The following is a 15,047-nucleotide window of genomic DNA, read 5'->3' as shown; positions in this document are numbered from 1 at the left end:
ATCTATAGAAAAAAAAACAATGCTTTTAGACAATACATACTTAATTTAAATATATACTTAAATAGTATGGTTGTTTTGTGTATCCTATTTATCTATCTATGTATTCATATATTAAAGGCCTACTGAAACCCACTACTAATGGGGTGGTATAGCTCGGTTGGTAGAGCGTCCGTGCCAACAACTTGAGGGTTGCAGGTTAGATCCCCGCTTCCGCCACCCTAGTCACTGCCGTTGTGTCCTTGGGCAAGACACTTTACCCACCTGCTCCCAGTGCCACCCACACTGGTTTAAATGTAACTTAGATATTGGGTTTCACTATGTAAAGCGCTTTGAGTCACTAGAGAAAAGCGCTATATAAATATAATTCACTTCACTACCGACCACGCAGTCTGATAGTTTATATATCAATGATGAAATATTAACATTGCAACACATGCCAATACGGCCTTTTTAGTTTACGAAATTGCAATTTTAAATTTCGCGGGAAGTATCCTGTTGGAAAACGTTGCGGTATGATGACTCACGCGCGTGATGTCACGGATTGTAGCGGAAATTTTTTTTCAGACCCGATCCCAGCTATAAGTCGTCTGCTTTAATCGCATAATTACACAGTATTCTGGACATCTGTGTCGCTGAATCTTTTGCAATTTGTTCAATAAATAATGGAGACGTCAAAGAAGAAAGATGTAGGTGGGAAGCGGTGTATTGTAGCCGCCTTTAGCAACACAAATACAGGCGGTGTTTCCTTGTTTACATTCCCGAACGATGACGGTGAAGCTTTACTATGGAACAGAGCGGTCAAGCATTCATGGTTCCCTACCACATGTCAACCGGCAGGACACTTCACCCTTTGCCCCCGGTGCCGCTCACACTGGTGAATGAATGATGAATGAATGATTGGTGGTGGTCGGAGGGGCCGTGGGCGCAAACTGGCAGCCACGCTTCCGTCAGTTTACCCCAGGGCAGCTGTGGCTACAGATGTAGCTTACCACCACCAGGTGTGAATGTATGATGGGTTCCCACTTCACTGTGAGTGCTTTGAGTATCTAACAATAGAAAAGCGCGATATAAATTTAATCCATCATTATTATTATTATTATTATTGTTCCTCGTGCACCTGTCAAAGAGGCAGCTGCGGACCCGGACGCCCCCGAACGTGGGATGCTTTTACCGTGGAGGAGGAAAAAAAAAAAAATCTCAGCCCGGCCCCAAACGTAGCTTCCCTTCAGAGACACTGGCGGTCACCACACCCGTGGCCACACACCTCCGACTTTCACTAAAACGCTAAAACACTAGTAACACAATAAGCACATAAGTGATTTTCCAGAATTATCCTACTAAATGTGTCTAATAACATCTGAATCGCTCTGCCGTCTGTTTTTTTCTTTTTTCTAGTCCTTTACTCTCACTTTCCTCATCCACAAATCTTTCATCCTCGTTCAAATTATTCGGGAAATCGTCGCTTTCTCGGTCCGAATCGCTCTCGCTGCTGGTGGCCATGATTGTAAACAATGTGAGGATGTGAGGCGTTCCACAACCCGTGACGCCGCGCGCATATCGTCTGCTACTTCCGGTACAGGCAAGGCTTTTTTTATTAGCGACCAAAAGTTGCGAACTTTATCGTCGATGTTCTCTACTAAATCCTTTCAGCAAAAATATGGCAATACCGCAAAATGATCAAGTATGACACATAGAATGGACCTGCTATCCCCGTTTAAATAAGACAATCTAATTTCAGTAGAAAGGGGAACATTATCACAATTTCAAAAGGGTTAAAAACAATAAAAATCAGTTCCCAGTGGCTTGTTGTATTTTTTGAAGTTTTTTTCAAAATTTTACCGGCCCCAGAATATCCCTAATTAAAGCTTTAAAGTGCCTTATTTTCGCTATCTTTGAAACCACTATCCATTTCCCTGTGACGTCATACAGTACTGCCAATACAAACAACATGGCGGTTACCACAGCAAGATATAGCGACATTGGCTCGGATTCAGACTCGGATTTCAGCGGCTTAAGCGATTCAACAGATTACGCATGTATTGAAACAGATGGTTGGAGTATGGAGGCAGATAGCGAAAACGAAATTGAAGAAGAAACTGAAGCTATTGAGCGAATAGCTATTGACGCTATTCGGCCATAGTGTGGGTGTACCTAATGAAGTGGCCCATAGATTGGCTGCCTTATTAGCATCGCCGGTAAAATGTGCAGACCAAACAATCAGGACTTTCGCATCTTGTGACACTGGAGCAACTTAAATCCGTCGATTGGTATGTGTTTGTTTCGCATTAAATGTGGGTATCTAGTTTCAAATGTACACACAGCTAGCGTAAATAGCATGTTAGCATCGATTAGCGTAGCATGTTAGCATCGATTAGCTGGCAGTCATGCCGTGACCTAATATGTCGGATTAGCACACAAGTCAACTACGTCAACAAAACTCACCTTTGTGATTTCGTTGACTTAATAGTTGCAAATGCATCTGCAGGTTATCCAGACATCTCTGTGCCATGTCCGTCTTAGCATCGCCGGTAAAATGTGAAGACACTCTGGTACATTCAATGGGGGTCTGGCGGCAGATTTCTTGCCAGTGGTGCAACTTGAATCCCTCCCTGTTAGTGTTGTTACACCCTCCGACAACACACCGACGAGGCATGATGTCTCCAAGGTTCCAAAAAATATTCGAAAAAATGTAAAATAACAGAGCTGAGACCCGGTGTTTATAATGTGAAAACGAATTTGGCGGGTGTGTTACCTCGGTGACGTCACGTTCTGACGACCGATAAACAGAAAGGCGTTTAATTTGCCAAAATTCACCCATTTAGAGTTCGGAAATCGGTTAAAAAAATACATGGTCTTTTTTCTGCAACATCAAGGTATATATTGACGCTTACATAGGTCTGGTGATAATGTTCCCCTTTAACGATATATTTATAATACTAGTTCTAGCTAGGGCTTCACGGTGGGAGAGGGGTTAGTGCGTCTGCCTCACAATACGAAGGTCCTGCAGTCCTGGGTTCAAATCCAGGCTCGGGATCTTTCTGTGTGGAGTTTGCATGTTCTCCCCGTGACTGCGTGGGTTCCCTCCGGGTACTCCGGCTTCCTCCCACCTTCAAAGACATGCACCTGGGGATAAGTTGATTGGCAACACTAAATTGGCCCTAGTGTGTGAATGTGAGTGTGAATGTTGTCTGTCTATCTGTGTTGGCCCCTGCGGCTTGTCCAGGGTGTACCCCGCCTTCCGCCCGATTGTAGCTGAGATAGGCGCCAGCGCCCCCCGCGACCCCGAAAGGGAATAAGCGGTAGAAAATGGATGGGATGGATAGTTCTAGCTATTAGGCTGTTGTATTTTATTATCTTTTTATTTTTATTTTTTTAATACACTGTAGCAATTTGAGCTTGTGTACTCAATGTAAAGTGCTTTTAAAAATAAAATCTATTACTATTATTATTATTATTATTATTAATATTAATATTATTATTATTATTAAACCATTTGTTGATTGGTCCAAAGGAAAAATAAATGTGTTTGATATCTTCTACAGCAGTGGAGTCAATTCAAAACTGTTATGGTGCTTTGACAATAATGGAAACCGTAAAGAAAACACAATAAATGGGGAAAAAAACTATAAAAATAAATAAATAAATGCTTTTAGACAATATCTATCTCAGGTAAATGTAAATATACAGTATATACTTAATTTAAATATATACCTAAATAGTATGGTTGTTTTGTATATCCTATTTATCTGTCTATATATCCATTGATTAAATCTGTCACGATGACACTTGAAGTGATACTAAAGTGGCAATTATCTCTAATTTTGATTGGACGCGACTGTGATGTTGCGAAACCGAACTAAAGCCAATACAGAGGACATGACTCACCGCTGTATAAAAGTTTTTGCGGAAACAAAGTACGACTGTATCCATGACAACGATGACGATCAGCTACTGAAGTGATCGGTCACCACCGTAGTCTCTTCTAGTCGTTTTGGCCCCAAACAACCTGAAAGTGTTGATGCCAAAGGCCAGCCCAACCCAAACATTGCATTTTCCTGTCCTGTCTCAAAGGCTGGAGCTGCAGTTTTAGTAGACAGTCTGATATTTTTGAGGAAACGCATATGAATCGAGTGATTAAATATTAACGAGGCCTCAGAGCCTCATCAATGCCCACAGTATTCATGCTCACATGTTTTAAATATTCCAATAAAATGATTAATGAGGGCTAATTTGTTCTGCTCGCTTATTTTTTTTTTTTGCCTCGCTTGGTCAATCCGCTTTGTTTCAGACGGTTACATCAAGGCCATCAATGGAGGCTTGCGATCTCTGACCTCGTTCTCGGCGCCATGTGCTTATTAAGTGGAAGTGGCAGAGTTATTGTAACACTAGAAGTGTTTAAAGAGTATCCAACCATCTTCTTCCGCTTATCCGAGGTCGGGTCACGGGGGCAGCAGCCTAAGCAGGGAAGCCCAGACTTCCCTCTCCCCAGCCACTTCGTCCAGCTCTTCCCGGGGGATCCCAAGGCGTTCCAGGGCCTAGTATTTAAAGAGTAGATTTGTGTAATTGTGGGGACCATGATAGCACCGAGTGGCCAATAAAGCCTTTTTCAATGACTTCTTGTTTGTTATGACGCCTAATGATGTCTCGAAGTTTAGGCTGCTATTAACTATATTAACATTTAAAAGCCAAAAATGAATAGGAGACGACATTCTAGAAAAGGGTAAGGATTAATTTAAGGAATCTAAAGCTACGTCTACACTAAGCCGGATAACTACTTAAACAAATAATTATTTAGCCTAAGCCCCGTGTCACACTGCAAAAACTGATATCTAAGTAATATTAAATATCTCAAATAAGGGTGATATTGACTTATTTTCTGTCTGATAAGATAATTCTTCTCACTAAGCAGATTTTATGTTTTACTTGTTCTAGGGGTTTTGGTCCTAAATGATCTCAGTAAGATATTACAGCTTGTTTCCGACATTTTATGACCTATATTGAGTAAAACATGCTTGAAACTATTTTTGTCCAAGTGTCCAAAACACACCCAGCAATGGTGCACAGGAAAGCGGGGAAGAAGAGGGGAAAAGGCGGCCAAAATGGTCAATCGTGTCCAAAATACCTCCTCAGGTTCCAGTCCCACGAGTCCCGCCGACGGGATGCGAAAAATGTCCAAAACGCACCCCAGCAAAGTCCCACGGGAAGTGGGGGAGAAAAGTGAGAAAAGTCGGCAAAAGTCCCCAAAAATGTTCAAAATACCTACCCAGGTTCGAGTCCCATCCGGGTTCGAGTTTGATTTTCGTGATTTTTGAACATTTTACCCACTTTCTCACTTTTCTCCCCGCCTTCCCGTGGGACTTTGCTGGCTTCGTTTTTGACATAATGAGCATTCCGGCCGGGCGGCGGAAGTTGTGGTCCTCGAACCTGGGGAGGTATTTGAAAATGTTTGGGACTTTTGCTGACTTTTCCAACTTTCATCCCCCCTTCCCATGGGACTCGGCTGGGTGTGTTATGGACATCTCGGGCATCCGGGACTTGCGCGGCCCATATATAAGATTTTATGTTTTGAGGCTTGCGATCTCTGACCTCGTTCTCGGCGCCATGAGCTTATTCAGTGGAAGTGGCAGAGTTATTGTAACACTAGAAGTGTTTAAAGAGTAGATTTGTGTAATTGTGGGGAACCATGATAGCACCGAGTGGCTGTCTGCCAATAAAGCCTTTTTCAATGGCTTTTTGTTTGTTATGACGCCTAATGATGTCTTGAAGTTTAGGCTGCTATTAACTATTTTAACATTTAAAAGCCAGAAATGAATAGAGGAAGACATTCTGGAAAAGGGTAGGGATTTATTTAAGGAATCTAAAGCTACATCTAGACTAAACCCGGATAACTCCTTAAACAAATCATTATTTAGCCTAAGCCCGGGTCACAACTGCAAAAACTGAAAATCTAAGTAAGATTAAATATCTCAAATAAGGGTGATAATTGACTTATTTTCTGACTGATAAGATATTCTTCTCACTAAGCAGATTTATGTTTACTTGTTCTAAGGGTTTGGTCCCTAAATGATTCTCAGTAAGATATTACAGCTATAATGAGTAAAACATGCTTGAAACTATTTTTGTCCAAGTGTCCAAAACACACCCAGCAATGGTGCACAGGAAAGCGGGGAAGAAGAGGGGAAAAGGCGGCCAAAATGGTCAATCGTGTCCAAAATACCTCCTCAGGTTCCAGTCCCACGAGTCCCACCGACGGGATGCGAAAAATGTCCAAAACGCACCCCAGCAAAGTCCCACGGGAAGTGGGAGAAAAGTGAGAAAAGTCGGCAAAAGTCCCCAAAAATGTTCAAAATACCTACCCAGGTTCGAGTCCCATCCGGTTCGAGTTTGATTTTCGTGATTTTTGAACATTCTACCCACTTTCTCACTTTCACCCCGCCTTCCCGTGGGACTTTGCTGACCCCGTTTTTGACATATCGGGCATTCCGGCCGGGCGGCGGTAGTTGTGGTCCTCGAACCTGGGTAGGTATTTTGAAAATGTTTGGGACTTTTGCTGACTTTTCAACTTTCATCCCCCCTCCCCATGGGACTTCGGCTGGGTGTGTTATGACATTTCGGGCATCCCGGGACTTGCGCTGCCATACATAAGATTTTATGTTTTGAGGCTTGCGATCTCTGACCTCGTTCTCGGCGCCATGTGCTTATTAAGTGGAAGTGGCAGAGTTATTGTAACGCTAGAAGTGTTTAAAGAGTAGATTTGTGTAATTGTGGGACGGCCCATGATAGCACCCAGTGGCTGTCTGCCAATAAAGCCTTTTTCAATGGCTTTTTTGTTTGTTATGACGCCTAATGATGTCTCGAAGTTTAGGCTGCTATTAAACTATATTAACATTTAAAAGCCAGAAATGAATAGGGGAAGACATTCTGGAAAAGGGTAAGGATTAATATAAGGAATCTAAAGCTACATCTAGACTAAGCCGGATAACTCCTTAAACAAATAATTATTTGGCCTAAGCCCCGTGTCACACTGCAAAAACTGAAATCTAAGTAAGATTAAATATCTCAAATAAGGGTGATATTGACTTATTTTCTGTCTGATAAGATAATTCTTCTCAATAAGCAGATTTTATGTTTTACTTGTTCTAAGGGTTTTGGTCCTAAATGATCTCAGTAAGATATTACAGCTTGTTTCCGACATTTTATGACCTATATTGAGTAAAACATGCTTGAAACTATTTTTGTCCAAGTGTCCAAAACACACCCAGCAATGGTGCACAGGAAAGCGGGGGGGGAGAGGGGAAAAGGCGGCCAAAATGGTCAATCGTGTCCAAAATACCTCCCCAGGTTCCAGTCCCACGAGTCCCGCCGACGGGATTCGAAACATGTCCAAATCGCACCCAGCAAAGTCCCACGGGAAGTGGGGGAGAAAAGTGAGAAAAGTCGGCAAAAGTCCCCAAAAATGTTCAAAATACCTACCCAGGTTCGAGTCCCATCCGGGTTCGAGTTTGAGTTCGAGTTTGATTTTCGTGATTTTTGAACATTTTACCCACTTTCTCACTTTTCTCCCCGCCTTCCCGTGGGACTTTGCTGACCCCGTTTTTGACATATCGGGCATTCCGGCCGGGCGGCGGAAGTTGTGGTCTTCGAACCTGGGTGGGTATTTTGAAAATTTTTGGGACATTTGCTGACTTTTCCAACGGCTGGGTGTGTTATGGACATTTCGGGCATCCCGGGACTTGCGCGGCCATATATAAGATTTTATGTTTTGAGGCTTGCGATCTCTGACCTCGTTCTCGGCGCCATGTGCTTATTAAGTGGAAGTGGCAGAGTTATTGTAACGCTAGAAGTGTTTAAAGAGTAGATTTGTGTAATTGTGGGGACCATGATAGCACCGAGTGGCTGTCTGCCAATAAAGCCTTTTTCAATGGCTCTTTTTTTGTTATGACGCCTAATGATGTCTCGAAGTTTAGGCTGCTATTAAGTATATTAACATTTAAAAGCCAGAAATGAATAGAGGAAGACATTCTAGAAAAGGGTAGGGATTAATTTAAGGAATCTAAAGCTACATCTAGACTAAGCCGGATAACTCCTTAAACAAATAATTATTTAGCCTAAGCCCCGTGTCACACTGCAAAAACTGAAATCTAAGTAAGATTAAATATCTCAAATAAGGGTAATATTGACTTATTTTCTGTCTGATAAGATAATTCTTCTCACTAAGCAGATTTTATGTTTCACTTGTTCTAAGGGTTTTGGTCCTAAATGATCTCAGTAAGATATTACAGCTTGTTTCCGACATTTTATGACCTATAATGAGTAAAACATGCTTGAAACTATTTTTGTCCAAGTGTCCAAAACACACCCAGCAATGGTGCACAGGAAAGCGGGGAAGAAGAGGGGAAAAGGCGGCCAAAATGGTCAATCGTGTCCAAAATACCTCCCCAGGTTCCAGTCCCACGAGTCCCGCTGACGGGATGCGAAAAATGTCCAAATCGCACCCAGCAAAGTCCCACGGGAAGTGGGGGAGAAAAGTGAGAAAAGTCGGCAAAAGTCCCCAAAAATGTTCAAAATACCTACCCGGGTTCGAGTCCCATCCGGGTTCGAGTTTGAGTTCGAGTTTGATTTTCGTGATTTTTGAACATTTTACCCACTTTCTCACTTTTCTCCCCGCCTTCCCGTGGGACTTTGCTGCCCGTCTTTTTGACATATTGGGCATTCCGACCGGGCGGTGGAAATTGTGGTCCTCGAACCTGGGTAGGTATTTTGAACATTTTTTGGACTTTTGCTGACTTTTCCAACTTTCATCCCACCTTCCCATGGGACTCGGCTGGGTGTGTTATGGACATTTCAGGCATCCCGGGACTTGCCCGGCCATATATAAGATTTTATGTTTTGAGGCTTGCGATCTCTGACCTCGTTCTCGGCGCCATGTGCTTATTAAGTGGAAGTGGCAGAGTTATTGTAACACTAGAAGTGTTTAAAGAGTAGATTTGTGTAATTGTGGGGACCATGATAGCACCGAGTGGCTGTCTACCAATAAAGCCTTTTTCAATGGCTTTTTGTTTGTTATGACGCCTAATGATGTCTCGAAGTTTAGGCTGCTATTAACTATATTAACAATTAAAAGCCAGAAATGAATAGGGGAAGACATTCTGGAAAAGGGTAGGGATTAATTTAAGGAATCTAAAGCTACATCTAGACTAAGCCGGATAACTCCTTAAACAAATCATTATTTAGCCTAAGCCCCGTGTCACACTGCAAAAACTGAAATCTAAGTAACCACCTCATCTGGCTCCTCTCGATGTGAGGTGGTTCGGGCATTTGGTCAGGATGCCACCCGAACGCCTCCCTAGGGAGGTGTTTAGGGCACGTCCAACAGGTAGGAGGCCACAGGGAAGACCCAGGACTCGTTGGGAAGACTATGTCTCCCGGTTGTCCTGGGAACGCCTCGGGATCCCCCGGGAGGAGCTGGACGAAGAGGCTGGGGAAAGAAAAGTCTGGGCTTTCTTGCTTAGGCTGCTGCCTCCGCAACCCGACCTCGGATAAGCGGAAAAAGATGGATGGATGGATGGATGGATGTCCGTCTAAGTTAGTTTTTGCTTCCCTACGCTTAGTTTGTGTCTACTGTTAGTGTTAAAATTAAATCTGGTTTCCACCTTCACGCCATGTCCCGAGTAGTCCGTCTGCCTTCCTGGGAAAAACGACCCCGCAGCAAGCTGCGCCCCCCCCCCTTTTTGACATATCCTTAGTGTACACAGGGCCTTAGACTGAATATTATTTTCTCACCCTAAACCTCTACCTGTTTCTCATAATTTTTTGTAAGGGAAGTTGGCAGACCTATCAGCGATCCTGTTCTGTCTCCCTGTCATGTTTGTCTGATCTTGACTGGGATTGTGCAGAAAATCTTAAGGGTCTACTGAAACCCACTACTACCGACCACGCAGTCTGATAGTTTATATATCAATGATGAAATATTAACATTGCAACACATGCCAATACGGCCGGGTTAGTTTACTAAATTGCAATTTTAAATTCCGCACGAAGTATCCTGTTGAAAACGTAGCGGTATGATGTGTATGATGACGTCACGGATTGTAGCGGACATTTTGAACCAGCACCGATCCCAGCTATAAGTCGTCTGCTTTACTCGCATAATTACACAGTATTCTGGACATCTGTGTTGCTGAATCTTTTGCGATTTGTTCAATTAATAATGGAGACGTCAAAGAAGAAAGATGTAGGCGGTAAGCGGTGTATTGCGGCCGCCTTTAGCAACACAAACACAGCCGGTGTTTCCTTGTTTGCATTCCGGAAAGCGCACGCGAAGCTTTACTATGGAACAGAGCGGTCAAGCGAACATGGTTCCCGATGAGAAAACGGTGGAAATAGGTCAAGTCTTACCGTAGCAATGAGCGTAGAGTTTGTGTCGTTCTTCCTGCGGCTGTGGACTCTCTTGCCTCCTTCCACCGGCCGCCCTCGACCGTCGGATGCTTACACCGTGGAGGGGGAGGGGATCTCTGCCCGGCTACCTTCCCTCGTCGAGAAACGTGGCTTCCCACGGAGACACTGGCGGTCACCACACCCCTCCGACTTTCAGGTACAACCATATAATCTCACTAAAACACTAGTAACACAATAAGCAGATAAGATCTTCAGCATGTACATGCTGCCGCTAGGTGACATCATACGCAAATACGGTGTTAGCTTTCACTGTTATGCTGATGACACCCAACTCTACATGCCCCTAAAGCTGACCAACATGCCGGATTGTAGTCAGCTGGAGGCGTGTCTTAATGAAATTAAACAATGGATGTCCGCTAACTTTTTGCAACTCAACGCCAAAAAAACGGAAATGCTGATTATCGGTCCTGCTAGACACCGAACTCTATTTAATAATACAACTCTAACATTTGACAACCAAACAATTAAACAAGGCGACACGGTAAAGAATCTGGGTATTATCTTCGACCCAACTCTCTCCTTTGAGGCAGACATTAAAAGCGTTACTAAAACGGCCTTCTTTCATCTCCGCAATATCGCTAAAATTCGCTCCATTCTGTCCACTAAAGACGCTGAGATCATTATTCATGCGTTTGTTACGTCTCGCCTCGATTACTGTAACGTATTACTTTCGGGTCTCCCCATGTCTAGCATTAAAAGATTACAGTTGGTACAAAATGCGGCTGCTAGACTTTTGACAAGAACAAGAAAGTTTGATCACATTACGCCTGTACTGGCTCACCTGCACTGGCTTCCTGTGCACTTAAGATGTGACTTTAAGGTTTTACTACTTACGTATAAAATACTACACGGTCTAGCTCCATCCTATCTTGCCGATCGTATTGTACCATATGTCCCGGCAAGAAATCTGCGTTCAAAGGACTCCGGCTTATTAGTGATCCCCAAAGCCCAAAAAAAGTCTGCGGGCTATAGAGCTTTTTCATTTCGGGCTCCAGTACTCTGGAATGCCCTCCCGGTAACAGTTCGCGATGCCACCTCAGTAGAAGCATTTAAGTCTGCCCTTAAAACTCATTTGTATACTCTAGCCTTTAAATAGACTCCCTTTTTAGACCAGTTGATCTGCCATTTCTTTTCTTTTTCTTCTATGTCCCACTCTCCTTTGTGGAGGGAGTCCGGTCCGATCCGGTGGCCATGTACTGCTCGCCTGTGTATCGGCTGGGGACATCTCTGCGCTGCTGATCAGCCTCCGCTTGGGATGGTTTCCTGCTGGCTCCGCTGTGAATGGGACTCTCGCTGCTGTGTTGGATCCGCTTTGGACTGGACTCTCGCGACTGTGTTGGATCCATTATGGATTGATCTTTCACAGTATCATGTTAGACCCGCTCGACATCCATTGCTTTCCTCCTCTCCAAGGTTCTCATAGTCATCATTGTCACCGACGTCCCACTGGGTCATCATTGTCACCGATGTCCCACTGGGTGTGAGTTTTCCTTGCCCTTATGTGGGCCTACCGAGGATGTCGTAGTGGTTTGTGCAGCCCTTTGAGACACTAGTGATTTAGGGCTATATAAGTAAACATCGATTGATTGATTGATAAGGGATTTTCCAGAATTATCTAAGTAAATGTGTCTAATAACATCTGAATCGCTCCCACTGCCCTTTTTTTTTTTTTTTTAGTCCTTCACTCTCACTTTCCTCATCCACGAATATTTCATCCTCACTCAAATTAAAGGGGAAATAGTTGCTTTCTCGGTTCGAATCGCTCTCGCTGCTGGTGGCCATGATTTTAAACAATGTTTAGAAATCTCATTTAAAGGCCTACTAAAATGAGATTTTCTTATTTAAACGGGGATAGCAAGTCCATTCTATGTGTCATACTTGATCATTTCGCGATATTGCCATATTTTTGCTGAAAGGATTTAGTAGAGAATATCGACGATAACGTTTGCAACTTTTGGTCGCTAATAAAAAAAGCCTTGCCTGTACCGGAAGTAGCAGACGATGACGTCGCCCGTTGATGGCTCCTCACATCCTCACATTGTTTTTAATGGCAACCTCCAATAAAAAGAGCTATTCGGACCAAGAAAACGATAATTTCCCCATTCATTTGAGCGAGGATGAAAGATTCGTGTTTGAGAGTATTGATAACGACTGACTAGAAAAAAAATAAATGAATAAATAAATCAAGTCAAAAAAAATAAAACGCAATTGCATTGGGACAGATTCAGATGTTTTTAGCACATTTACTAGGATAATTCTGGGAAATCCCTTATCTTTCTATTGTGTTGCCAGTGTTTTAGTGAGTTTAATAGTACCTGATAGTCGGAAAGGTGTGTCCACGGGTGTCTTGAGGCCAGTGTCTGATGGAAGTCGACCACAGCTGTATGGACGGCACAAGCTCAGCTGATCTCCGGTAAGTGGCGACTTTTTATCACAATTTTTCACCGAAAATTGCTGGTTGACATATGGTCGTGATCCATGTTCGCTTGACCGCTCTGATCCATAGTAAAGCTTCACCTCCGGGAATTTTAAACAAGGAATCACCGTGTGTTTGTGTGGCTAAAGGCTAAAGCTTCCCAACTCCATCTTTCTACTTGGGCTTCTCCATTATTAATTGAACAAATTGCAAAAGATTCAGCAACACAGATGTCCAAAATACAGTGTAATTATGCGATTGAAGCAGACGACTTTTAGCTGTGTGTGTGTGCAGCGCTAATATTTCCTTACAGTCGCGTACAGGTCATCATTCCGCGACATTTTCAACAAGAAACTCCCGGGAAAATTAAAATTGCAATTTAGTAAACTAAAAAGCCCATATTGGCATGTGTTGCAATGTTAATATTTCATCATTGATATATAAACTATCAGACTGCGTGGTCGGTAGTAGTGGGTTTCAGTAGGTCTTTAATTCCCCCTCAGGGATTGTTAAACTATTTCTGATCCTGATTCTGAAGTCCAGGCTGCTATTAACTGTATTAACACTTAAAAGCCAAAAATGAATAGAGGAAGACATTCTGGAAAGGGCTAGGGATTGATTTAAGGAATCCGAGATGAAACAATCCTCGAGTGTCGGTCGACTCTTTCGCAGAGTTAAGAGAGTGATTAGTGGAACCTATTTTTTTTTTTTACGCACGAGCTGGAACAAAGTCACACGGGATGAAAAGATATCGTTCTTGCTTGAGTGAAGGACGCTGATGGCGATATTATTAGCAGAGGTCCTCGTGGGGGGACTTGACTGCGAATTGTTAATCAGGAAGGCCCTCGCCGGTCTAATCCTTCTTAGAGTGGCCGGCCGGAATCGGCGCGTCAGGGGAGACTCCCCACTGCTTCTGGCTCTGGAGGCGCCATTCAATAGCCCGGCCCTCCTGTCCCATTCCCACAGTCCTCTCACACTGTGCGCCACATCCATGCATGTGCGCACACACACACATGTTCACACACACACACACACATACGCATATCCTGCTCTGTCCAAATTAGATTAGACCCTTCCCTTTCTCCCCCAGCAAGGCGCTGGTCTTTTCTCTGCCCGCGTCATTTATCCATTCCCCTTTTGTCTCGGCTGTATAAAAGAGAAACAAATTCCCCAAAACACCTCCCTCTTTTTGAGAATTTGCTGGTTTTGGGGGGAAAAAAAAGGATGAAGCAAGGGCGTCTTTAGGTGATGCTATGATATCGTCATCCCTTTGGTGTGTCACCTCTAATGATGTGTGGATGAGAGAGGTGGTGGGGGGGTGGGGGGTGGGGGGTGGGGCACCGCGCCCGCTTTGAGAACAACACCAGCTGTGCGTCATGTCAACCTGTTAGCACACATCGCCACCGAGCCGCCTCTGACAGCAGCACTAATTTGGACTATATCAAGCATATGCTTAAACAAGATTTTTGGCTGTATTTTAGTCTTTAATATTTTTTAATTTAACTCGCTGGGGCAGGGGGTGACCGGACTAATAAAATGATGGCATTAAAACTAAAAAAAAAAAAAAAAAAAAAAAAATATATATATATATATATATCCATCCATTTTCTACCGCTTATTCCCTTTTGGGGTCGCTGGCGCCTATCTCAGCTACAATCGGGCGGGAGGCGGGGTACACCCTGGACAAGTCGCCACCTCATCGCAGGGCCAACACAGATAGACAGACAACATTCACACTCACATTCACACACTAGGGCCAATTTTTAGTGTTGCCAATCAACCTATCCCCAGGTGCATGTCTTTGGAGGTGGGAGGAAGCCGGAGTACCCGGAGGGAACCCACGCATTCACGGGGAGAACATGCAAACTCCACATAGGAAGATCCCCAGCCTGGATTTGAACCCAGGACTGCAGGAACTTCTTATTGTGAGGCAGACGCACTAACCACTCTTCCATATACATATATATATATATATATATATAGTAGGGGTGTGGGAAAAATCGATTCGATTTGTATTCGAATCGATTGTGCGATTCAGAATTGATTCTCATTTTTAAAACACCGATTTTTTTATTTTTTTATTTTTTTAATCAATCCAACAAACCACTACACAGCAATACCATAACAATGCAATCCAATTCCAAAACCAAACCTGACCCAGCAACACTGCAAT

Source organism: Nerophis ophidion, linkage group LG07 (assembly GCF_033978795.1).
Source record: "Nerophis ophidion isolate RoL-2023_Sa linkage group LG07, RoL_Noph_v1.0, whole genome shotgun sequence".
NCBI lineage: Eukaryota > Metazoa > Chordata > Actinopteri > Syngnathiformes > Syngnathidae > Nerophis > Nerophis ophidion.
This window is presented reverse-complemented; position numbering follows the sequence as displayed.